Consider the following 27,027-nt stretch of genomic DNA (forward strand, 5'->3'; position numbering starts at 1 on the left):
AGGGCTGCTACAATACAGCAAACAACTCTAGGACAGAATCTTCAGGGGTCTTGATGGTCACGGCAGCCTTCCCAGATGAACTGGCAAAGAGGTGCCCGGTCTTAGAGAAACATTCCAGGTATTATGGGCAAAGAAGCCCATCGTGAGAAAAGACACCAAGTAGGGGAAATGCAAAGTGATTTAGGTGTGTTATAAAAAGGATCAGTTTCTCTAGGACAGTTAATGTGAGGGTACGGAGACAGAGTGTTGGAGGAGAGACAAGAGAAACCCAGACAGCCAGGCTCTGATCCTACAGCAGCCTTCCTGAAAGCAGTCTTTACGGACCACCTATGCAGTTGCTCTGGAGGGAAGGGAGGCATCAAGGGGTTGAATCCGTTTCAAAACCACTAACTGTCCTACACCTCCTGGGGAGTAACAATACATATAGGAGATTTAAATGCCCTGAGAAATTCTGCAGTAAAGAGCATACGTTTCTCCATATTCCATGACGTATCATTTTTAAAAGTTTGAAAAAAAAACCGCAAAACTCCAGGCAACAGCATTTTAAAAATAAAGTAAGCCTGTCATTTTAAAAAGTGTGGACCAAATGGAGACGAGGACAGAGGTGAAGCTGGAGTTGGGAGGTGGAGGGGTAGTGATGTAAAACTCTGAGGGACCATACAGTTGAAGTTATAAACGAACAGCCCTTTTCTACAAACTTTGTCAGAGTTCAGTAGGGTTTCTATGAACATCTATCAAAAGTATTTCCTGTCTGCTCAGATCTGGCCACATAAATCTCAGTAAGAACAAGGGGGGTGTGGGAGGGTGTAGTCTGGATGGAACCAGGCTAAGATGACAGATCTCTAAAGGGACTCTGCCTAGGTGAATGCACTATTTCTTTGTACCGAATAATCCTAAAATCAAGCCATGCCTAGTTTAGAACATTTATCTTTGTAACCAGGTAAACCTGGTTATTGTTTCGAGATTCTGCAAGTCTGAGCCAATCACTGTGCCTCTCTCATGGAAATGGCCTGAGTTCAAAGGGCACAGTAATTAGGGCGTGTGTTCTGCACAGAGTAGATGTACCGCTTTCAGCACAGCGAACCCCCATTCATCCAGGTTCTTCACTGTGCACACATGGAAGCACTTTATAGACGGTTCAGACCCCTTCACATGGGCAGAGTTGCAGGACCTCCTTCAAGACACCATTCCGTAAGCACTTTAATCGCCGTGCTCTGGGGCCAACGTGCTCCAAATGGCATTCTGGAATTCTCGTTTCCTGAGAGGTCACTGGAAGCCTCATCTAAAAGGAGGACCTGGTGTGAGAAGCCTCAGCACCGACATATCTCTCCCGTGCCGAGTGTCTCCGAACCTTTGCAGCATTTGTCATGGGAACTTTCTGGGGTACGGTGACAGCCATTTATGTATACGCAGCCTAGAACACCTTCTTTCCTGAGCACTGTAGAAACCAGGTTCTCTCTCTCTCTCTCTCTCTCTCTCTCTCTCTCTCTCTCTCTCTCGGCTATAAGAAAATATCATCTAAGTTTGAACAACTTGTTCAGGAAAAGGGTTCATTTAGCTTACAGTTCTGAATGTGGGATGTCTATATATCATGACACCTGCTCTATTGGGAGCCGCCCCCCCCCCCCCCCCCGATTATATCGTATCATGGTCCACAGCATTACAGAGGAATGACATGGATGACAGAGACAATCACAAGCCAGCAAACGGGAAGAGCAACTCTCAGTAGGACAAGAAGCCTACTCTCCTGCCTCAGCATTAAGTCCCTCCGGGGGAGGAGCATGCTGTAAAGTTAATGTGAATTTTCTTCTGGTACCTGGTTCAAATTGAATGAACATTTCCAGTCACAAACAGAGCAGTTCTGCTTTGCTATTTGTTTTATAGCACCTTTAGATCACGCCTACAAGGACTCACTGTGAACCATTTCACGGATGAGGAAGTTGAGGCACCAAGACTAAGCATCATGTTCACAAGCCAGTAAGCAAAACCAGGATCCAGAGCCGAATGATCGTTAACCCCAGAATACACACCTACAGCACACCGTCAAAATGAATGGCAATTTAAACTGCTAACTCAAGGGGGGTTGTGTTGTTTTTAGGAGGAGTGGGAGATTGCAACAGGGTCTCATGTAACCTCCGCTGGCCCCTAACTCTCTCCCTAATCTTGTACCACTATGTCTAGATCCAGCAGATGCTGGGAACCAAACCTAAGGCTTTCTGCATGCTACTCAAGAGCTCTACCAACTGAAATACACCCCAGCACCTATTTTGAAGGGTTCTTTTCTGTGGAGCAGAGACTGAAGGAAGGACCATCCAGAGTCTGCCCCACCTGAGGATCCATTCCATAGACAGCCACCAAACCCAGACACTATTGTGGATGCCAACAAGAGCTTGCTGACAGGAGCCTGATATAGCTGTCTCCTGAGAGGCTCTGACAGTGCCTGACAAACACAAAAGTGGATGCTCACAGCCTTCCATTGGACAGAACTCAGGGTCCCCAATGAAGGAGCTAGAGAAGGTACCCAAGGAGCTGAAGGGGTTTGCAGCCCCATAGGAGGAACAACAATATGAACTAACCAGTACCCCCCAGAGCTCCCTGGGACTAAACCACCAACCAAAGAAAACACATGGTGGGACTCATGGATCTAACTGCATATGTAGCAGAGGATGGCCTAGTTGGTCAACAATGGGAGGAGAGGCCCTTAGTCCTCTATGCCCCAGTATAGGGGAATGCAGGGCCAGGAAGCGGGAGTGGGTGGGTAGGTGAGCAGGGGGAGGGGGGAACGGGATAGGGGGGTTTTCAGAGGGGAAACTAGGAAAGAGGATAACATTTGAACTGTAAATAAAGAAAATATCTAATAAAAAAAAGAATAAGGGTTCTTTTCTGACCCCATACTATCCTCGAAATAGCATTGTCACATGCTGAGTGACGCAATTCTGTCGTTAAGCTCCACCTGCTTCCGTACCAAGGACATCACAGTGGGATAAACTAACCCTGTGCTGATGGGAAACACCCAGAAAAGCAGAGTAGCCTGGCAGGAAGACAGTGGTCACAAAGGCTTTCACCTGTTCCCGAGCATCAAGGCAGCGAGGTAGTCCCCTCCTTCCTGGGAGTTCTTCCTACCCCTTGAGGAATCTAAAAGCTTGCCCTAGTCTCTGAGGGGGTGAAGGATGACTGACTGTCTTTTACATTAGAAGTTTGACCAGGTTCGGGTGGGATTTTTCCAAGTCAGTTAGAAATCTCTGGAAGAGCCTCTCAGAGGACAGTTATGCTAGGTTCCTGTTTGCAAGCATGACGGAGTTATATTAACAGTGTCAGGGATTGATGCTTGCCCATGGGATGGGTCTCAATTTGGGGCAGTCATTGGTTGGCCATTTCCTCAGTCTCTGCTCTACCCTTGTCCTTGCACATTTTGCAGGCTGGACACATTTTGGTTAGAAAGCTTTACGGGTGGTTTATTGTCCTTATCCATCACTGGGAGTCCTTCCTGGTTACAGGAAGTGAGCACTTCAGGATCTATATCCCCCTCTGGTAGACTCTCAGCTAGAGTCACCCATACACCCAGCAGCCAATGGAAAGAGATGCAGAGACTCACACCCAAACATTAGATGGAGCTCAGGGAGTCTTAGGGAAGAGTTGGGAGAAAGATGGAGAGACCTGAAGAGGACAGGTACTCCACAGGAAGACCAACAGAGTCAACTAACCTGGACCCCTGGGGGCTCCCAGAGACTGAATCACCAACCAAAGAGCAAGCACGGGCTGCACCTAGGCTCCCTGCATGTATGTAGCAGATGAGCGACTTGGTCTTTATGCGGGTCCCCCAAACAACTGGAGCAGGGGCTGTCCCTGAGCCTCCTGCCTACCTTACTGTGGATTCCATTCCTCTAAACGAACAGCCTTGTCTGGCCTCAGTAGCAGAGGATGTGCCTAGTACCCCAGCAACTTATGTGTGTGTGTTGGGTGTGTAGGGTGATGGTGACACCCAGAGAGGAGATGGTAGAAGGAGGGCTTTCAGGAGGAGGTACTGAGAGGAGAGGAAGGTGTAATATTGGGTTGTAAAGAGAATAAATAAATTAATTAAATTTAAAAAAATTTTTAAAGAAAAATATCTTTTTTTCTATCTTCAATAAAATGTAATTGACAAAAAAGAAAACTCTGGAATAAACATTATTTCCAGTTGGAGAATGATCTGGAAGTTGTGGAGAGAAATTTGCTTTGTAATATCTCCCAACCCCCACCAAAAGAAATAAAAAATAAAAGACTTTCATGGTAGATTAGCACACCACAACAACAAATGAAAAGGATTTGTTTCTTGAAACAGGAGGTCACCTTGGAGTGATTAACATGGCTGCCAGAATAAGATCCCATTCCAGACAACCAATAGTGGCAGGGACGAGTCTCCACAGGAAGGAGCCTGGCAGTCAAGAAAAGGCCCATCTTCTACCTGAGGAGCCTGCGATGGCAATTCAAGCCTTAGTTCCCTTCCAAGTGTCTGACAGGTTCCCCCAGTTTCCCTGGGGCTTATTATAAAAGTGTCAGAGCCTACCAGAAATTTGATGGCAGCCACACATTATCAAATAAATAAAAAGAACACTCTTTTTATCCCACCTTTGAAGTTACTCTGAATAGCGTCGCCCTCTGCCAAGTTTCCCGTCTCCTGCATAATGAGATACTTTCTAATTAGCATATCACAAATATTCCCGGTCTCATTTTTTCATCATTGCCCTAATACGTTTTTAAATGTTTCCTTTATAGTACAGTGAGATTTTCCCCGCTCTATACAGAGGTGTGGGAATGAAAGCAATATGTCCGCTCAAGCCCCCAGTTTGTTTTTTCTTCCTTTCTTACAAACTAGCAGGCTGCATGGGATGGTGGGAAGGTCACCGGAATGAAAGCCAGAAGTCCTGGATTTCAGTTTTGCCTGTGCTGCTCATTAGTTGTGTCATTTTAAGCAAATTGCTTCACCTTTGAGTGCCTCTGGGTCATTTTCTATATAATGACTAGGCCTGGCCGAATGGAAGGTCCCCCACGGCTTCAAACACCAGGATTCCATTTGTGAAGCTTGAATAATTCCTTGTGTCCTTATTCAAACGCTGGAGCAAGTTATTTTCCCTGATTAGGAAACGCAGCGAAGAACAACCAAAGCGGGTACAGACGTCAGCAAATAGGAATGTGGCTTTAAAGGGACACCAATATTTAATTGCAGAATTATAGACTATCCTTAAACAGCCAAAGGCTCCCACAATATCACTATACGTACACTGCTACATTCAGTAGTGTTTTTAACTGGCTTCAATACATGGACACAGAATAAATGAATACACGCATGCGCACTCACGACTACACGCATGCGCATACACTTGCGCCTGCAATTCTTGCCGGTATGAACTGATCCTGCCTGGAAAGAATACTCAGAAGAGGAAAAGGAAGCTCTGGATATCGATGGGTTTAGTATATTTAAAAAAGAAAAAATCAGCATAAAATAATTGTGATTGTCCCAATGACACCTGAGTTTTAAGATTTGGCTAGTAATATCATAGCCATAAAAATGTGGAAATTGATTGGAGTTTCAACTGTGAGCCCCTGGGGACAAAGACCAAGCTAGTCATATGAACCTTACCATTTAGTTTGCCTAACTGACCCTGTCTGAAGGAAAGGAAGGAGGCAGTCTAAGCAGGACTCTGACCTTCCGGACCTGCCATCCCACCCTCCCTTTGGCCAACGGTGACAAGATTGCTCCTGCTATCAGGGGACTTCTACCATGTCACATCTTCTGTAAGGGCAGGGGGCAGGGCGGGGGGGAGATGTGCATGCATGCTTATCTGTGCATGTCTATAAATGTGTGCATGTGTGGGAGTGATTGCACATGAAGACCAGGGAACAACTTTGGGATCCACTACTCATATGTATGTATGTATGTATGCATATTACATACATATATATGAATATTACATATCTATATATTTTAAAGATTTATTATTTATTATTACATTTGTTTTCATTTATTATTTATTACACACCAGGAGAGGTCATCGGATCCCACTACAGTGAGCTACCATGTGGTTGCTGGGAATTGAACTCAGGACCTCTGGAAGAGCAGTCAGTCCTCTTAACCGCTGAGCCATCTCTCCATCCCCTCGCCTAGCGTTTTTTAAACTGTGGCTTCTGTGAACTAAACTCAGGACTCTGGCAACTCCTTTTGCTACCATGTAAGCTATCCCTCCCTGCCCACACCACCTCTCTGGACTCCAGTTCTGGCTTCTCTGGTCTCCTCTGCCCCTGAGGCCACCCTGCATCCCCCTGACAGACCATACAGCCCACTCCCGGGCTCTCTGATCTTCAGCTAACCTCGGTGGATCTGAGCAGCTTGTCACACTGCACTCTGGTCTCTCTCACCACTTCTCTGGCTCCTGTGGCAGGGTGGGACTGCAGGGAGACACTTGGGTCCCGTGGTGGTCCCGGGAATAAGAGCGCCCATGACTCTGGATAGGAATGGACCCTGAAGAGTGATTGAGTCACTGAGCAAGAAGCAGGGAGATTTCAGAATAGTCTCGCCACACCCCCATCTTCCTGAACAATTACAGTACAAGGGGGAGCAAAGGTAGTGGAATGAGCAATTGTACCCCAAAGAATAGATTTTCATCGGACTGAGCAAGGGCATAATGAAGACTGGGGGAGGTCAGCAGCCATCCTATTTAGGTGAGAGGCAAGGGAGCTGCCTACATTTGGGTTTTATCAGAAGAGCAGCAAGAATCATGAAGGTTTATGACTCGCTGGCACTGCTGTATAGAATACTCTGGAACAGCACACAGGTCAAGAGATCAAATCACCACACAGTCATGAAAAGCCATAATAATTACAGCCACAGAAGTTGACAAACAAAATCTAACAAAAGCAGACTACAAATAACACAGTGGACATTATCACCGTTCCAAAGACTGTATGTATGAGAATATATAAGTAGGTAGATACCACGGAAAGGTCTAGAAGAATAATTGTCAAAGCACCAATGGGATTTTATCTTAACTGTCAACTAGGTAATTTTTTTCCTTTCCCGTCTCTTCCTCCCGACCGCCCTCCCTTCCATTCTTTCACCTTCACCCCCTTTTCCTTCCTTCTTTCTTTTTGTTTATCTGTATTTAACACACAAAAAAATTTTTTTTTGCTACCATGAACATGAACTGCCTGGATAACTTTTAAAAATCTCCCCTGAGTAAGTAAATAGCCCATTTATAAATATTAAACAGTGTGGGACTGAGGGGGGGGCAGGATTTGGCCTCAGGCAGCGGTGGTGGGAAGGGAAAGTAAGAGGCAGGGCTGCGGGTAATTACAGAGGAAGAGATGACAGAGGTGGGTGGCTGGCTGATCGAGGAACTGAAGGGGAAACCAGAAATCCAGGGTGCAGCCCAGCTGGAGTGCAGGTCACCCTCCACAAACCCGAGCAGTGTGGGGAGTAATTAGCATGGAGGGGAAATGCCTGCTTACTCTTACAGCTCATCAGAGTGTCAGAGAGACGTGAGGGACCAACGGGACTGAAGAGTCAGGTGCTAGGTTAGGCAACCCTCCACCAGTCTCCAGAGGAGGCCATACTTCACCTAGAGGGCCCCTTCAGTCTGTGCTGAGATGGTTCCCTGGTCTTCTGTGGGAGGCAGGGACCGCCTTCCTTCCCATCATGGTACTCCGCACAGACGGCACTCAGTACTGGTTGAGAACTGAGTTGCAGAACCCTCTCCGTGTAAGATGATACGGCTCGAGGGGATGGGTTGCCACCATCCGCAGCATACAATCTGGACATTCGTGAGAGTGACTTTGGGAAATACAGATGTGTGGAAGGAGCCGAACTGCCGAGGGTGCAGATGCAAACGAGAGAAGTACAACTTTCCTGAAGCCAGGAGATGGGAACCTGGAGACGGAAATAGATGGCAAGGAGAGCCACCGTGGAAGTCAGGCTGAAGCAGACAGGGCAAAGAAAACATCGTATGATGTCAAGGGTGTCCACAAACAGGAGAGAACTATCTAAGGAGAATATCACTCTCTAGCTGGATGCCTAAGAGCTTAAACAAAGCCAGGATGGATGAGGGAAAAAGTCGTCTTTTAGGTTGTGTGGTGAAGACCTAAGAAGCAGTATAGCTGTCGGAGGAGGTCAGTCAGGGCAAAAGGTTAGTCAGTCTGCCAGTACTAAGACAAGAAACCTGAGGCACACCATTGTGAGGAACAAAGAAACTGACCAGAGCTATGGTTCTCCGTTTCAGGGTTTCCACATCATATTCTGTTGGGATGGCTCTGAGGCCTAGGAAGCAGAACACCATGGCAGGAAATGTGCGGTGAAGTAAAGTGGCCAGGAAACAAACAAACAAACAAACAAGGAGAGGGAAGTGACTGGGTTCTATTACCTTTTTAGGACACGCCCCCCCACCCCAATGATCTAACTTCCTCTCCTGAGGCTCCACTCCCTAAGCATCCTCCCACATCCCAGGAGCACCAGGGACTGTTGAACAAGTCTTTAACAAATAGGTCTTTTCCAAAGTATGACAAGCCAGAACTCCAGACAAAGCAAGCCACTAATGGGTGTTGAGATGGCAGCCATGTCTGGCTTGTACTGGGCTACCACTGACACAGGCAGAGCTACTGCGGGAGAACGGCCAGTCTGCCCTCACTGTCCTCCCAGCCACACCGTTCAGCTCTAATTACAGTCTCCTCTAATTACACTCGGTGCCACTCCGTGTAACCCCCCCACCTCCCTCGGGAGAACAGAGCCACTCCAGGACTTCCCCTGGAAGAATGTTGATAATATCAGTCTGACGGCTCACCTTCACTGTCAGCCTGACAGGACTTAGAATCACCATGGAAGTGAACTTCCGGGTTGGCCTGTGGGGATGCTTCTAGGTAGTTTGAACTGGAAAGTGGCTCGTTGTGAACGTGAGTGGCCCCACTCCACGGGCTGGAGTCAAGGGCTGAATAACTAACAGGAAACCAGGCTGAGCAACAGTGTAACCATTAAGCCATACTGCCTCTGCTGCCGTGCCTTTTCCGGTCTCTCCATGAACTATGAACTGAAATCTATCCTTCCTCCCTTAAACTGCTTCATGTCAGGGATTCGTCAGAGCCTAAAGAAGCATCCTAGCGCCATCTTCCACTGTTCTTAGGAATACCTCGGTCCATAGCAGCTAACTGTAAAGCCACCATTAACCAGGAAGGGACAGGTGCTGGGGAATATGAATGGCTTTTAGACAAAGCATTTGCAAGGAGATCCCCAGGCTGGCCTTCAGTTGAGATGAAGAGTGATACCCCTTGAAGAGTGACCCCAGGATTCACATTCAGAATATCTCCACGGGGTATATCCCTATAGCAAAACTCTCCTGAGCCTTCTCAGGGTGACCCAGTAAAAGACCAAGGCTGGACCCCTGGACAGGCGATTGACTCACCGAAGTTGCCCCCCAAAGCATTCCTAGGATGTGTACGACAAGCTAAAGATCCCTATCACGAATAGACAGCTAGAAGTGCCACGTGTCACTTCAAGGAGGACTCGGGATGGAGTGGAAGGGGCATCATCTGTTCCCTGTTCACCCAGAGAAACTGACAGCACTCCTTAAGGTATACTTCCAACCCTACCTTTCTCCTGCTTGCCCAGAGTGTATTTTGTAACAGGAGAAGCCAACCACGATCAGCACTTTCCCACGACACTTCCATGCCTCTATAGGCACTGTTTTAAAACACAGAAACACGTTCATGATAAACCTTGCAAAAGGTCTTCCCACGCTAAGGCAGTTCCAGAATGGATGCTGCACATGTAACCGCTCCGTTTCCTTCACGAATGAGCTCGTGTTTCCAAGATACACTTACTTTAATTTCCATTTCAGCAAGAAAAAAAAAAGTTAACATGTGGAACTTACATGAATATTTTTAGCACACGAGGGTCCATTTAATACACTGAAGTAATAATTTATTCAATAGGACCCAAGGGTCCGTAGGGGCCCCATATACATCTGCATGATTCCCTCCAAAGACTAGCCCATGAACTTGAAGGGTCTGCATTGTGCATTAAGAAACCAGAATGGTTGCCTGAAGCTAGCGCGCCCTCCCTCGGGAGAGATTTGAATTCAAAATCGTGGAGGCCACTCCTTTACAGAATCAAACACTTAAAACAAATGTGTGCCATTCAGCCTACAGTTCCACAGGGGTGGGAATCCATTCTGTTATTCCCACCTGCCCTCCTTGGTCACGTCCTCTACACTAGATTACGTTGTAAAATCTAAGATGCCAGAAGGCATATTGTGGCCAAGCACTTCATGCTTAAACACTGAGATTCTTGGGTTCAGGGGGAAAATGGACGACGTCTTCGTTAACACAGTGTACGCAGGAGCCAGTCAAACTACAGAAGGTCTCAGACTTACCGAGCAGGATACAGTGTCCATGTCCACTTGGAGACGATGCTCCCTGTTTCTAAACAACCTCCAGTGTGCGCTGCACTGGAAAGCTCAGTGACAGTTAACTAGCTGACTTCTGCAACCTGCCATTAATTGCCCTTTTCAAGTTAAAATGGCTCCATTAATTTTATGTGCCTGTCTCCCCAGCAAACGCCTTTCCAAGAAAGTTTCCATTTCTCACCGAGATGTCAAATAATTTACCTAAGAGTCCCATTCACACAGGATTTAACTCTAATTTTATATAAACATCTTAGATAAATGGCCCTCTTTTATTTACTACTTTTAAATATACATTCGCTTTTTATTAAAAAGAAAAAAAAAAGTATGAAGTCCTTTCCCTTGTCCCACCCCAACCCCAAACTGCTGCTGCCAGAAATCTAGTTTTTCCAGGGTGAATTTATAAATTCAGATCTAATATCTCTGAACAAATATAAGCCATGACAAACACAGGCAGGCAATCTAAAAGTCTTGTGTTTTATATGTCATCTTTAATCTATAGGATTTGACCACACAAAAACTAAGAATTGGTCCCATGTTACATTGACAATCAAACATAGGATAAGAAAAAAAAAAGCACCTAATTACATTGTCACTGGGCTCATCAAAAGAACTTTCTCTTGAATACTTGGACATGCTAAGTGACATACTAGTTATTCACCAAGTCATTGTTACAAATAACCCATGTCACAGTGACCTTTCCAAACATTTTCCCCAACAAGCACAAAAAACACACCACAAAATGAAACTGGAGAGCAACTTCCAAATAATTTTACATGCACTGGGAATCGTGAACGTGGAACAGCCCAGTGTGTAAAAGTTTATACGCAATGATACACTCCACATGAGACACAGAAATAATACTTCCTGATCTTCCAGATTTGAGACAAATATAACCTCAGTGCCACTGTCACCAGCAAGAAAAGAGTTGGGGGTTTGTAAAGTATTGTATTTAAAACGAGTCTCCTCTGTCTGGCAGTTCACCCTAGAGTTCCATATACTCACTGTGCAGTCTCCGTCCAGGGCCTCTGGTTTTTTCGAGCAGTCTGGATAATGTACAGATGGAAGTAATCTAGGGCTTACTCCGAATCCTGAGGATGGCTGCTTTTACTGCCCTGATTTCCTTCGGTGCCAAAGACGTCGTTGCAGTCCAGAGTTACCACACGTTGATTGCGACTGCTGTCAACATTTTATTACTCTGCTTTTCGGGTCTTCTGATAGCTAATTGGAACATTCTAGATAGCTGGGCTCGGTATAGGTTTCAATCCTGTTTCTTTCTACCCCCCTCTCCCAGGAAAGGTTCCGGCTTTCCTTACACAGCCCAGAGATTTAAAGTTGTTCTTTTTCCAGAGTGCATGCAAATAAATCCTGAAGTAATTGGTTTCTACCTTCAGACAGCTTTCCCTCCCAGTCGCTTGGGCAGTGTTGCTTTTCCCACACACTCCCGGAGTGGTGAGCGGCTTGTCTGGACAAGTACGATAACGCTTGGCCAGGAGATGAAAAACCCACACTGAAGTCATTAAGGACCTGTATGACTGGGCCCTGGATCCACTTGGCACAGTTCCCAGGCCCCGTCACCCCAGCCTGGAAAGCGGAACCATGAAGACCAGTTCATCGGGCCTTTCCAGGACCTTGAACCACCTGTGTTTTACAGAACAAAACAGTACTTCAACTCGGTTACCAGACCAAAAGGAAATGCCTCGTTTTCCTCTCTCACCATCGACCCCTACCAAGAATCACTAAGGAGGGAAGGACCAGGGTGATTGATCTGAAATTGTGGTTTTTCCCAGAACTATTCCAGTATAGTTAGCATTGTCGCTGCCTCTCAATAGTTCTCTGGCTTCACCAGTAAACTACTTAATTACCTATCTAGAGCTTTGACCTAAGCTCTGGAAAGCTCTTTGTACTATATGTGTGTATTTGAAAGAACTGTTTGACACCTAAACCCTAAGTCACAGGTTCAAATCATGACAGAGCAGAAGTCTGGGCTTTCCCCTGCTTGTTGCCTACACAATTTATAAGTCCATTAAAGTTCTATAGACTTTGAATTAATTTGCTTTTCCTTATTAGCATAGGTCATAAACCATCTATATCTGAATTCAAGAAACAAAGAAGCCATCATAGCTTAAAGAAATATTCTAGCCAAGACACAGGGAAGGGTGGCTGCATTATCTGATAGGGATAGTTCTCCTGTTAAATTTTCCTTATGATTCAAGAACAAAGGTGCAGCCATATTCATCTTTTAACCTTTTATTAAGGAAATTTCACTAAAGAACACTGTGGGGCGGGCTGGGCTGCAGCTCAGAGGCAGAGCCTTGCCTAGCATATGTGAGTCTTTAGGCTCCATCGCTGGCACTGAGGAAAGCCTGTGTGTGTGTGTGTGTGTGTGTGTGTGTGTGTGTGGTAAGCATAAATGTTTTCCTTGGAAATGAAGAAGGTAGAAAAATTATTTCAGGAATATTAAGAAAATGCATGTGTTTGGCAGAAACTATGGGAAACCCACCAAAAACATGAGAGAGTTGGAAAAATTACTCATGGGCACATAGGATGCATTGGAAGAAGGCAGTATCCTCAGGGGCAGAGCTTCTGCATCATGGAGCACAGACAGACAGACAGACAGACAGACAGAAGCACTATGCACAGAGAAGCCTCCTGAGAGCCACTCTGCCACTTACACTGTCCCCAGGCCAGTGTTCTGGTCTCTCTAGCCATGCCCCATCTCCTGGGACCAGTCACTAGCAGCCCCTCCTCGATATCTTTCTTGCACCCATCTCACATCAAGACGTTAGCTTCAAAACTCCCTGCTGCTTTAATAGGCCTTGTCTTTCTGCTGCTTCCGTTTTATATAAATGTAGCCATGGCAGACTTGATACGCTCCTCCTTCACCCTCTAAGAGCTGGTGTTACAGTTAGGAGCCACCACACTTGGTTAATATTCTTTTCTTTTCTTTTCTTTTCTTTTCTTTTCTTTTCTTTTCTTTTCTTTTCTTCCCTTTTAGTTTTTCAAAAGGGTTTCTCTGTGTAGCCCTGGGTGTCCTGAAACTTGCTTTGTAGACCAGGCTGGTCTCAGATTCACAGAGATCTGCCTCTTCTGCCTCTGCCTCTTCTGCCTTCTGCCTCTTCTGCCTTCTGCCTCTTCTGCCTCTTCTGCCTCTTCTGCCTCTTCTGCCTCTTCTGCCTCTTCTGCCTCTCCCTCTCCCTCTCCCTCTCCCTCTCCCTCTCCCTCTCCCTCTCCCTCTCCCTCTGCCTCCCAAGTGCTGGGATTAAAGACATGTGCCACCACCACTCTATTTTTTAAGATATATTAATTTTGTTTAGGGTATATGAATGTATGGATAGATACCATGTGCCTGTCTGGTACCCTCAAAGGCCAGAAGGTAACATCACATCCTCTGGATCAGGAGTTACAGGCAGCTTTAGAGCCACCCTCTGGGTGCTGGAGACTGAACCCTAGTCATTGCTACAAGATCAGTGAGTGTTCTAAGTCACCAACTGATCCATCTCTACGATCAACCTCAATAAGATCAACCACGTAGGCTCAAAACGCAACATCTTATTTTGCCAAGTCCTATAAACTATCTCTCTCAGACAGTTCTTATTGCTAGCCCCTGAGAAACCGTACCCCATCTTCTTCCTCCCGACACAGACCACAGGGTGCGTCTGTGGTTGGCTCAGTCTGACTTGATTCAGAAGACCAGCCTATTCTCAGGCTGGAGGCCTTTAACCTGGACCAGTTCTGCCCTGGGGTCCTACACCAAGTAGAACTGGCTGTTTCTTATTCCCTAACGCCCGAACTTTAATCAAAAGGCTGCCATTCCCTAATTCCAGCCTTCATTCAACCCTCAAATAACAGGGCTTCGCGGCTGAGCCTTGTTCCCAAGCTCCTGTTTTGGTAACTGCCCAGTAAATCCGGCTCCTCCTCGGCCTGGGACTCTGGCCAAATTCCTAACTTGGAATCAAAAGAATCTTCTCCAATCTCCAGCTTGCTGTTAGAATCTGCTGCCTCCCCACCCTAACCCCATCACCCCCACATCCACACTTAAGTAGATGTCTAAGGTCTAGAGATGGCCATATCTGCTCAAAGCTGCTGGCCAGTTCTCAATGAAACCTAAACTTCCATCAGGTCAGAACCACCCCCCCCCCAAAAAAAAAGCAATTGCCCCTCAGGATCCCACATGCCCCATGGGGGCTGCCACAGGCTTTGGGCTCCTGCTCAAGGTATCAGCAGCTATTGGCTTCAGCTCACCTTGGCTCTGAGTTGACAGTTCTGGTTTTATCCCTACTGTGTGATGCTCCTACTATGCGTGACAACTGTTAGGACAGTCTGTACTTTCTTTCTTTAAAACGAAATTACTTATTATTGGTGTGTGTGTGTGTGTGTGTGTGTAACTGGGAGGCATGGTGCCATAGCCTTTGAATTGAGATTGGAGGACAGTTTTGTGGAGTGGGCGCCAAAGATTGAACTTAGGTCATAGCGCTGGCATAGCAAGGCCCTATGCCCACTGAGCCATTTTACAGGCCTGAGGCCTGAGTTTTTACATTGTTATGTTGATTGTCTGGCTCCTGCCGATCCTCCCCGGGTTTCTTATTGCATGATTCACATGGATTCTCATTTGCATAAGCTGGAATTAATCAAGTAATTAATTGCATAAGTTTTCTACTATAGCCAACCAAGCACTAGCCTCTCAGAGAGACGTCAGGGAGCTGTACACCCCTCTAGGAAGATGTCCTTATTGTCAGCCCTGAAACTGGATCACTGGATATCGTCCTGCGCTCTCTCTCTCTCTCTCTCTCTCTCTCTCTCTCTCTCTCTCTCTCTCTCTCTCTCTCTCTCTCTCTCTCCATATTGTATGCCAGTGAGGACAATGGGTCCTGAGGCAGGAGTTACCATTTGGATGCTTTTGGATGCTGGAAAGGAAACTGTCCTCCGGAAGAGCAGAAATCACTCTTCGCAAATGAGCCATCTCCCAACCCCCCTCAACTCTTCCATTTTCGACTCCCTCTTCTCATTAAAGCTCTTTCTTCTCTTTCTCCTTTCTCACAGCAGTTACAGAGGAGCCTTCTAAGCTTTGTGCACATTTGTGCACTGTGTTTTCTGCGGTCCGTGTGCATAGTGACAGCGATGAATACTCAAACACAAGGTTCCCAACACCGGTTCCTCCACAGAAACAGCTAAGAAATGAGGGGCGTCTGTTAGAATCAACTTCATCCGAACTCTGCAACTACTCGAACCTCACAGCAACCAGATACGCACACAGGAAGATGGCGAGCAGTCTCAGTAGGCAAGGTCTATGGAATGTTAACGGCCGCTGGCCCCGTGCCCCCACAGTTCAACTGTGGTTTTTAAGACAGCATCCTCTATCCTATGAGGATTTCTGATCCTGGAAAGATCAGAGCATATTGTCTTCAAATAACTGTGGTTGTTTGTTTTAAGCTGTCTGATGGCTCCCTGAGGACTGCATGCAAAGGGCTTGGGTTTTTTTAGTCTAATTCTCAACTCTCCCTGGGTGGAGACAACTACCCAAGAGTCATTTGTCTGGAATATTTAAAAGTATGGGCATTAGTTTGTGACATCTGGGGCACAGGTTCCAGTACAGGTAAACGAAAACCAAAAAGCCAGAAGGGAAAGGCTAGGAAGCGAGGCTACCTTGACAAAGACAGAAACTCCCATATACTGGACTTCCGAGACTGGAGAAGCCTACACACATGCTAACAGCAGGGTACGGGTGTCCTAACTCATCATCACTTCTGGGTGAGTTTCAGGCAATATACAAGCAGGGACTAAAGGAAAGGCAGACAGTGGGAAAGAACAGTGCTGAAGGTGTAGGCCCACACTAATCCACCCATTCCCTGGTGTACTGGCTAGTTTTGTGTCAACTTGACACAGCTGGAGTTATCACAGAGAAAGGAGCTTCAGTTGAGGAAATGCCTCCATGAGATCCAACTGTAAGGCATTTTCTCAATTAGTGATCAAGGGGAAAAGGCCCCTTGTGGGTGGTGCCATCTCTGGGCTGGTAGTCTTGGGTTCTATAAGAGAGCAAGCTGAGCAAGCCAGGGGAATCAAGCCAATAAAGAACATCCCTCCATGGCTTCTGCATCAGCTCCTGCTCCCTGACCTGCTTGAGTTCCAGTCCTGACTTCCCTGGTGATGAACAGCAGTGTGGAAATGTAAGCTGAATAAACCCTTTCCTCCCCAACTTGTTTCTTGGTCATGATGTTTATGCAGGAATAGAAACCCTGACTAAGACACCTGGTGTCTGTCTCTGTTCCTTCCCTTCCTTCATTCCTTCAGAACTCCCTTCTCTCCATCCTTTGTTCTCAGGCACTTAAAGAAACCTCTGCATCTGATATATCAAAACTATATCCAGGAGTATGTGTATATATATATATATATATATATATATATATATATATATATACACACACACACACACATATCATAAAATGCATATTTTATATATTGTGTTATATATGTTGTGTTTTATATATATATATATATATATCAATTTCATCTAAGGAAAACGACGAGAAGCATAAAGACAGAAGTGATTTCCTGAGTTTCCTTTCTCAGCCAGTGTCTTCCCAGAAACTTGTCATTGAGAAACCATTCAACCAGACACTGGGAACTGTCTGAGACAATTAGGTGTCTGAGAACAAAAAAATAATTACTCATGATGGTGTCTCTGATTTGAGAAACTTGCATCCCAGAATACCAGCAAATATAGGTGCCCACGTGGAATAATAGTCAGTTTTTATATTTTTACTCCTCGTGTGTACGTATGTCTGTGTGTGTTTTCATGTGTGTATGTGTGTGGGGGCACATGTGCATTTATGTGTGTGTGCGTGTGTATGCATGTGTGTGCGTGCATGTGTGGGGGGGGGTATATGTGCATGTGTGCATGGGCGTGCATGTGTGTGTGTGGGGTGTATGTGCACGTGTGCATGGGCGTGCATGTGTGTGTGTGGGGGGTGTATGTGCACGTGTACATGGGCATGCATGTGTGGGCCAGAGACTGATGCTGGAGTCTTCTTCAGTCACTTCCACTTTAGTTTTTAAGACAAGGTCTCGTGCTAAATCCGGAACTCACTGATTCTGCCAGAGTTCCTGGCCAGTAAGACCCAGCGATGCTCTGGCCTCTACCTCCCTAGTGCTGGGATTACAAGTGTGTTAAGCCGTGTCAAGTTTTTTTGGTTTTTGTGGGGGGTATTTTTTGGTTTTGGTTTTTGGTTTTGGTTTTTTTGTGTGAACGCCAGGATCTCTATTCAGGTCCTGTCATTCTTGGACAGCAGGAACCTACAGGGGCACCCATCCCCTCCCACCCCACCTCCACAAACGTGATTTAGGGTTGTTAGTTGTTTTTTGTTTTTTTAATGACATTGGTTTTAGATTTGAAATTAAGGTGAGGATGTGAGAAAGCTGCATACATATAAGGTTTTAAAAGCTGACTATTTCTTCTCAGAACTCTATGCTTATATTCTCTAAATATGATGTACATATCAAGAACTCAACTCAAAAGAATCTAAACAGAAAACTATGGGTCAATTAAAATTGAAATTATTAGAAAATGCCCATATATACCAAGAAGAGAATATGAAGTAGTGGATTACAGAGTTTAAGATTTATTTTTCTGTCAAAATATTCTCTCGTGTTATCTTTAGAATAGAAACAATCCAGGGAATAAGGAAAATATAGATGTTTTACCAATTTCATTTTTAAAAATTAAAATCTGAAGCACCAGAGTCCGTGCCATCTGCTGCCAGTTTTGAATACACGCGAAATGAGAGCATTTGTTGTGGACTGGCACAAAGGTTCCTGCTAATCCTGAAGTCAGCACTTACGATTTAACTTCACTGGTTTTGTTTAAACTCTCTCTAAAATTTAAATTTAACAAGTGTGAAAATAACTGACACACACACGTACATGTGTTTAATTTGGAACAGAAAAACACTTCTGCACCAAGTACCAAGTTTGGAAACAACTAAAAATTCTCAGTTTTGAAGTAGAACTTCAAATAAAACGTTGGGCCATAAATCTTTTGGGTTTTTAAAATATTGATGTTTTTACACTTAAGGAACAGATTATAAATGGTTTTTTTTTAAATAACCCCCTCTCTAAGGTTATTCAAGGCTACAAATCTGTTTACTATAAATAGAAGGAAAGGATGTATTGATTGTTTTATCAGTTATGAGATTCTCAGTAGGCAATACCTACCATAAGAGACTCTGAACTTTCCTGTAATCTGCACAAACACTTCTCCCCCCATTGCCCTCAAGACCCAGAAAAGACTATTTTAGTTGTTAGCCTCACATCAATGCCCGGAAATATTTCTCTATCACTCATATGTAGTAGTTTCTATTGCATCCTTTATTTTAATACCAAAAAAGATGGTCAAAATTCAAAATGAAATCAACGGCATCTTCCTGGACTGTTTCTTTTGTTTGTCTTAGAGGTCTTTTGCTTGTTTTGTAGGATTCCCCCCCCCCAAGCCCTTTTTGAGTTTTGGGGGTTTGTGTGTGTGTTTGTTTGTTTGTTTGTTTGTTTGTTGAAAAAGAGGAAGAGAAAAACAACAATGGGGAGAGTTGGGAGTGGGGAAAACTTGACCAAAACATTGTATGAAAAAAAAAATGAATCAAAACCAAAATCAAAACCAAAAAACAATTGGTCAAAGTAGTCACAAATATCCAAATCCTAGAGGCTCCCAAGGGAAGAGGGGGAGACAGGGAGGAGAGGGAGGAGACAGAGGGGGCGGGGGGGGGGAGAGGGGGAACATTCAATAATGCTTCTATAAAACAGACAGTGACGTGTTGAGAGAGTTCATCTTTCTCACCTTTCTCCGATTTTACACACCTGAAATTCCACCTGCACACCAACTGGATAAGATGTTTGTACTTTCTGAAGCAAGGATTTTGTTTCTATTTCTCTGATTTGTTTAATTATACATTGTTTGTTTGTTTGTTTTGGCCAGTGCTGAGGACTGAACATGCAGGATCTTTTGCATGCAAGGCAAAGCTTCTACTACTGAGCTATACACGCAGCCCTTAAGATAAAATCCTGTTAGTGAAACTGGGAAAATTTGAAATTATTGCACAATAATGTCACTTCTTTTGAGGGCCAGAAATCTCACAATTCTGATCATTGCTGTATCTCTAGTTCACAGTGCCTGACATACATTTGGTACTCTTAATAAATTATTATATTAACATACTTGTTAATATGTTACTAAATCTTTATCACGTATTTAATGATTTATTTTTATTTTATTGTTGTAGCAGGTTTTGTTTTTCTGTGCCCAACAGTGACTTAGGGAAGAAAGAGTTTATTTTGGCTTACAGTCCCAGAGGAAGTCTGTAAGAGTGTGGAGAGGCAAAACAGCCACGTACCAGGAGCAGGAGGTGTGTGGACCGGAGGACTCATCTTCATCCACGAACAAGAAGCAAAGAGAAGCAGAACTCGGTGGAGGCTATACTTTCTTAAAGCCAGCTCCTAGTGGCATGTTTTCTCCCGCAAGGCATTACCGCTATCCCCCACCTCATATACTGCAGCCAAATGGGGATCAAGCGTTCAGATACATGAGCCTATGGTGAACATTTCTCATGCAAACCGCCATAGTTGAGTTGGGTTTGCTCCTGTGGGTTTTGGGGGGGGACAGCGTCTCATGTAGATCAGGCTAGCCTGGAACTTGCTGTGTTTCTTCCCGATCTGTAAGATCAGATGTACACCATCATGCCCCGCCCCCACCTGCTGGTTTTGCCGAAAGAAATCCTGGTTAAATAATTGTGGTTAGAAGCATTTCAGACTTGGATTGAGAACAAAAACAACTAGTTTTTGTGACTCCGCTCCGAATTTAAATACTTGCTCTGGGGCTCTGTTTTAGGTCCCACTAGAGCACACTTTAGTCAGGTGGGGCAGCTCGCCTTATTGGTGTAGAGACCGCTCGAAGCACGATTTTCTTAAGTGGTAGGGTCCGTTTAGAAAATTGTCAGGTATCTGACTTAATGACAGCCTGCTTACCTATGGGAGTGGATTCTGGACAGCAGTGCTCTCGCACTCTTGGCTGGCAGAAATCAGCTCAAGCCGGGTGAGAGCTGCTTACACTTAGGGAGTCCTCTCAGCTCGCACACCGTGGCTGGGGTATTGGAGGTAGAGATCTGACTGCAGCCCTTGCGCCCCTTCTCAGTCTCTGCACACATTCTTTGCAGGTCCCACCTTCAACATCCCTATATTCAGAGTCTGTATCATCTACAGTCCTATGGCCCTAACTCCGGTGGACCTCCAATGTCCCCGACTTTCCCTCCCTTCCGGTCAATCTGACCCCAAGGTTGATTTGACCATTTAAAGGAAACAAGCTCAAAACTCTTTACTTGGGATAAATGAAACCCAGTGCAGGAAGAAGGTGACAGGCCCTCAAAGTGTGTGCACCACCGCTCCGAGATGACCTGGCACGCATGCGCAATACCTTGTCCAGGGCGGTGACCCCATCCTCACTACCCTCCTGCTGTGCATGCGCTAGGATAGTCAGGATGTGTGCGTGCGTGCGTGCGTGCGTAAAAGAGACAGACAGCCACAGTATGTTTAGGTTCCGTATCTGTATAAGAATCAAAGACACACCTGCACTTATGTAGACATTTTTCTTACTGGTGTCCCCTAAAGAACACAATCTAACAACTATTTACATGGCATTAGGTGTGCAAAAACAAAAACAAAACAAAACTAGGTATGATGTAAAGTACACAGAAGAATGTTTTATAGGCTGCATGTAAATCCTGTGAGGTTTTATATAAGTGATTTGAATATCTGCTGTGGATTTGGAAATCTACAAGGAGGTTTTGGAATCATCTCTCCATGGATATGAACACACACACACACACACACACACACACACACACACACACATTAAATTGTACTTCTACAATTAAAAAGTAAGAAAAACGTCGCATGGCAATTAATGGCGTCCATATGGTACCCACAGCTCTCTGAAAGAATATTCACCCAACCATCAGCTCTACCGCTAATACTGAGGCAGCTAGTGTACCTCTCAGAGGCCAGCATGGTCCTTATCTCTATGGAGCCCACGGTCATATGGACAGGTTAGACTACTAGCTAATGCCCTCAGTGATGACGTATCCTCTACCTGCAAGTTGGCACAAGTGTCTGACTCTGCGCCAGTACATATTCCAGTGCCCGGCTTTCACGGTAGACATGGAGAAGCCCACATTCAGACAGAAGCAATCAGTTCTAGGACCCACACAGCTTCCTCCAACTCTGCCCCAAATCCATCCTTTCTCAGGAGATGGAAATAGGCAGGTGTGGCAAAGGGTGCCTGAAACCCTGGGGCTCCACACTCCTGGGCTGCAGGCCAGTGCTGAGGCCTTTGGTTCCCCTTGGTCCTCAAATGTCACTTAACCCAGGAACCCAACAAAGGGAGAGAATGAAAGGGAAGGGAAAGTTACATTGTTCCTTCCCTTAAGCACAGAATCTCTGCAATTGAAGGTGTGCAAGCTGATGTCAAGAGGTGCTTCTGGGATCTCTGGGCCTCAGTCCACACACAGCCATGTGGACTGGGACAAGGGCTGCCCTGGACCCTTCAGGGATTTGCAACAGTTGGCAGAGTGCATAGTGACCCTCTGTACGGACCTGGAACCTTCAAGAAAAGGAACACTGCACTCCTGCCTCCTAGCCTAGAAAGACTAAAGTATGCTTCCACCCCTCTGTCTCCACCCCACCCCACCCCCACTGGGGTACAGGAACCAGCTTTGTCCCAGGTTCAGATACCTGTATCCCTGTGTCCCCTGGAGATAAACTGATCTGCCAGAAGGGAGCCACTCTACAAATTAATTCCCAAACTCCAAGCGCCACTAGGAGACAGAGCCCAGGGATGTGACATCTCTTCATCCCTGGGGAGAAGGTCCTGAGAGACTCTTCTTGGGAGAGAACCATGTGCTTATCCTGAGATTCACCAACACTAGGGAGCGATGGTTCATTTCTTGTCCTATTGTTTTTGTTTGTCTAATCAGACACGTTCCCTTCCACTACCTTGCTTTCAAACTGCATTTCAAAGAAACAAAATTTACATTTTGGACACACTCAGCCAGCATATCAAAGAACCGCCTTTTTTTGCCTTTTAAAAAAAAAATGTTCTAGTCAATATCAGCTTGTCCCTAGCATCCTAGAGGATTTAGCCGTAAGTGACAGTGACAGAAGGTGACACATTCCTAGAAAAGAGGAAAGGATGCACGTGCCCTCTTCCCAAATTTTCCAAACACTTAAATTAAAAAGGTCGAACAGGGCAGGCACTGGCAGGACACAGGACATGGAGACAGGAAGCTCTGTCACGGGCCTTGGAGATAAGTTAGACAGCGCTTTTCACCACCCGGGAGGCTGCAGAAAGCAGATGCTGTGACAGTTACACAAGCCTTCAGCCCTCAGCCACCGGCCTGGACTCCATCTCGGCTGTCGCTGTGCTGTGATAGGATCTTGGCCCACGTTCCCTTCTTGGCTCACTTCTGCTATTGATCTCTAAAGTGGAGGTCACAGACAGCCATGTCTAACAACATGACAGGATTGCTGTAAGTGGTTATGAAATGTGTGTGTGTGTGTGTGTGTGTGTGTGTGTGTGTGTGTGTGTATACATAGCTGCCTGAGTTCTCATAGGTTTCCAAACTACAAATTCTGGAGAGAAGAGAGCCCTCATCTAAACCTAGACATTTCTGTGTGCACTGCATTTCATTATATGTGTGTGTGCTTGTGTGCATGCACACACACACACACACACACACACACACACACACACACACTAATGCATGCATGCACACACACAAACACATACAGTATGCACATGCACATACATACACATACATGTACATGCATGCACACACACAAACACACAGTACACACATTCATATACACAAAGAGACACACAAATGCATGTACACAACACGCATGCACACACACACACACACACATACACAAACACGAGCTATATAATTGCCATCAGGTAATGTCATTGTGAAATATTGCATCATGCTTTGGGTAAGAAGGTAACAGGAACAGAGAGACACAAGTTTCAACTGTCTGCATAGGTATTTACTGATGACAGAAGTGCATTTCTGTGGATGTATCTGCTCCGGCCTCCTCCCTTTCTCGCTTTAAACGCTTAGCCAGCCGTGGTGCACAGACTTGCAATCCCAGCACTTGGGAGGCAGGGCAAGGGAATCAAGAGGTCACAGCTAACCAGGGTCACATACAGAGAACCAAACTCCTACCACTCAACCTGGAGGCTGGGAAGTTAACTTCTTCATCTTTGCTGAGGAAAACACAGGGCCTTGGAAAGGCAGAAATCCAACAACCCTCTGCTCCGGGGTGGGTTCATTCTGCCATTGCCCTTCCGGTTAAAATTGAAATAAAGAAATTAGAGGAAGGTTACTAGTGAGCACCCTCGTCCTCCCAAAATTCACATGGAAACGTCGCCCTCCCAAAGGTACTGGTGTTAGGCCTTGGGATGTGATTCGATAGGGGGCGAGGGACAGCGCTTAAGATGGAACTGGGGTCTTTATAGGAAGGGACAGGGACCGGAGCCCCTCCATTTCTGCCAGGTGAGGACTACACAATCAGTGAGCCTCTGCAGGGAAAGAAAAGAAAAAAGGAAAAGGAAAAGATCTTGACTCCTGTATTGCAGAACTGTAGCAAATTAATTCTATCACCGGAGACAGACTGTAGGGTTTTACCCAGACCTGTTCTGCTACAGCAGCCTATACAGACCAATCCAGATGCGATCAGAAGAGAGCAATGAGTAACAGTTACACTCTAGAGCATCCGCCATTGCGACTGAGTACTGACGCCAAGAGAACCTGGGGTGGATGGGTAATCTATAAGCTGTATGGGTGACTCCATGAGACTTCCTTGCTCTCTCCGTACCTCTCAAGGGGCACTCCCTGGGGCATCGCAGATGGACAATCCAACCCTCACAAGTACCCCCATTGAGCATCTATTTCCGGTTTTCCGTGCTACGTGGTTGAAGCAGTAAAGCTTAGGTACAGTGTAGTGCATAGATGAACGTCTACATGGGGGGGGGGGAGCTCCTTACTTCAGAACAGTCTGAATGAAAAGGCTCCCCAAATTCTGAGCTTGGGACAGACAACTCAGTACAATTGTACTACTACCAGTTGCTATACAGAGATAGTAAGCTTCCAAGGGGAAACACAGTAGAAACCTGGGCATGCATCTTCCCCACAAACGGCCCTTCCTGCTCCCATGCCATGCTTTGGCCAGCTAACACTGCAATCAACTCCTCTCTGGTCTGTCTTCTGATCTATTCTCCACCTGCACACTTCTGCAGCTCTCCTGACACAGCCGTTACAGAATGCACACAAAGGGGTCGCGCACCTTAGCAGCCTTGATTCATCCTCAAGGCCATGAGAAGATGGAATTCCCATAGGATGTAACGCATAAAACAATGTTCACTGAGCCATGCACTGTGTACCCTTAGAAATTAAGTAGTCCGTTTAGTGGGTTGGTGGTTAGAGGGGGCAGGCTATAAAACACTGGAGCGGAGTAAGTGTACTGAGTGTGGCTTCTGCTCTCAGTCACGTACATCCTTACACACATGCATGCCAGGTCGCCATGTGGGCCTGTGTGTGGGATCTACACGTACAGGGTTCTTCTGTCTCTAGTCCGTGATAAAGATCGGTCTGGACACTGGTGCAGAAGACACTATAGCAGCCTTAACTTCAGTCCACCTCCCAAACCACTTGGGAGCCACCACCTCCTCTGGTATCTTTCTCTCCACACCTGTCTCCTCTGTGGCTCCACTCATTCAGGGCCCCGAGCTCAAGCTTTAGTGCCACCTGTCTGAGACCTTCAATATTCCCGTCACATATGCCCCTGCAACCCCGTACTCTGCAAGCACTACCACCCTGCCTTACCTTTGATTGCTTATGGGCCAGAGCCCACCCCCACCAATGTCAGTTCTCAGAGAGCAACCCAGACTCTCCTGCACCCCTTAGAGGTTCAGCCCTTATAACAGTGAGTGTTCAGGAGAGCTTCTTGCATAGATGGATGGATGAATGGATGGATGGATGGATGGATGGATGGATGGACAAACAAATGAAACGCTCATGGTCTGGGAAACAGTAGCAGAGACATTGTGTTCTTAACTTTACAGACAAAGCCCCTTCTAGAAAATTCAGCTGTTTCACATAGAATAGAGAGCACCTTGGCATCACCCCAGGCCTCCTCCTCCTCCTCCTCTTCCTCCTCCTCTTCCTCCTCCTCCTCTTCCTCTTCTTCCCCCTCGGGAACATGAGACACTGGGTCAAAAGTCAAACATGACATCTGCAATGATGGCTGAGACGGCTAGAATATAAAATCCCCCCCCCCCCCTTAGGCTTGTGTATTTGAGACATTTGGTTCCCCGCTGGTAGACTCTCTTAAAGGTGAAGCTTGAGGCAGAAATAGGTCACTGGAGACAAGCTGGTTTCGGCCCAGCCTTGCTTCCAACCCAGCCAACTGCTTTGCCGCTAACCCTGCAATGTAGCAGAGCCACAGCCCCAAGCTACTCCAGATGCCACAATCTGGAACTGCACCCACCATGACGGACCACGCACGGTCCCTTAAACCGTGAGCTAAAATAAACCCTTCCTCCCTTAAGTTGCTTCTGTCAGATTCTCTGTCTGAGCTATGAGGGATGTAACCAACACAAAGACTTTGTAATCTCACCCACTCGAGTCTGTCCAGTTCATAACCAAGCTCAGTGGCCTGTAGACCTAGTCTGGAATTTCCTGTCTCTGAGCACAGTTGACCTCGGGGAGCATTTCTGTCCAGGACTGACAGACGCTGTGACACAAGGTGACCACGTTCAGCTCTTGCTGTATTTCAAGAAAGGAAAAGACCTTGTCAGAGAAGCCAAAATGAATTTCAAAAGCCTTCCTCTGAAAGCCAGAGAAATGTAGCCATTTCATCGACAAAAGTACTGCCTGCAGAGAAGCTAAAGCGAGAATCACCAAACCAGGGCCCGCAGACCGAACCCCACCCAGAAATTACAACCCATTTGCCCATTTTTAGACAACAAGCAAAACTCAAACCAATAGCTCACCCTAGAGAAAAGAGTAGGAAATTCACATCTTGGTGCCCAAGGAGCTCTATGGAGGGCATCTGGCTCATTCAGTTCTGACTCCACTGCACATGACAAAGCTGGCCTGTTGTGTCTCAGACTGTCTGACCCATAAAGCCAAAAATAGACACTTTACTATCTGACCATTGTCAAGCCCTGTTCTAAACGTCAATTCCCAGGAAGTCACACATCTCAGTCCACGGGTGTGACAGCACAAGTCTAAAGAGTGGAAACGTTAGTGAAAAAAAAAATACGAAAACCATTTACTCTACCATTGTAATGGTTTTTCATCCTAAATTCTGAACAGCCCTACAGGACACACTGAAGTGACTTTGGGAGATAAAATGTTCTGGCATTCTTAGTCCTCTGCCCTCCCCCGCCCAAAAAAGAGTGCTCTTATCCTCATAGGCTAAGATATCATATAAAATTGTATTTGAAAAAAACAAAGAAGGGACAAGGCTATAGTGGCTCGTGCCTTTAATCCCAGCACTTGGG

At 45.9% G+C, this 27,027-nt stretch overlaps 1 protein-coding gene across 4 annotated transcripts in view; it reads right to left on the bottom strand.

The window, feature by feature from the left end:
• The window catches only part of Stox2 (storkhead box 2), a 233,800-nt gene that overhangs the window by 160,554 nt on the left and 46,219 nt on the right, over positions 1 to 27,027 (bottom strand). The window contains exon 1 of one of the 4 annotated variants that reach the window (XM_006509492.4): positions 11,430 to 16,339. The exons of 2 other annotated variants lie outside the window; for them this stretch is intronic. The gene's annotated coding sequence lies outside the window, so the exon portion shown is untranslated. Of the gene's footprint in view, positions 1 to 11,429; positions 16,340 to 27,027 lie in introns of those variants that run through there. One more of the 4 variants, NM_175162.4, reaches the window with a different exon arrangement.

This window comes from Mus musculus, chromosome 8 (assembly GCF_000001635.26).
Source record: "Mus musculus strain C57BL/6J chromosome 8, GRCm38.p6 C57BL/6J".
Lineage (NCBI taxonomy): Eukaryota > Metazoa > Chordata > Mammalia > Rodentia > Muridae > Mus > Mus musculus.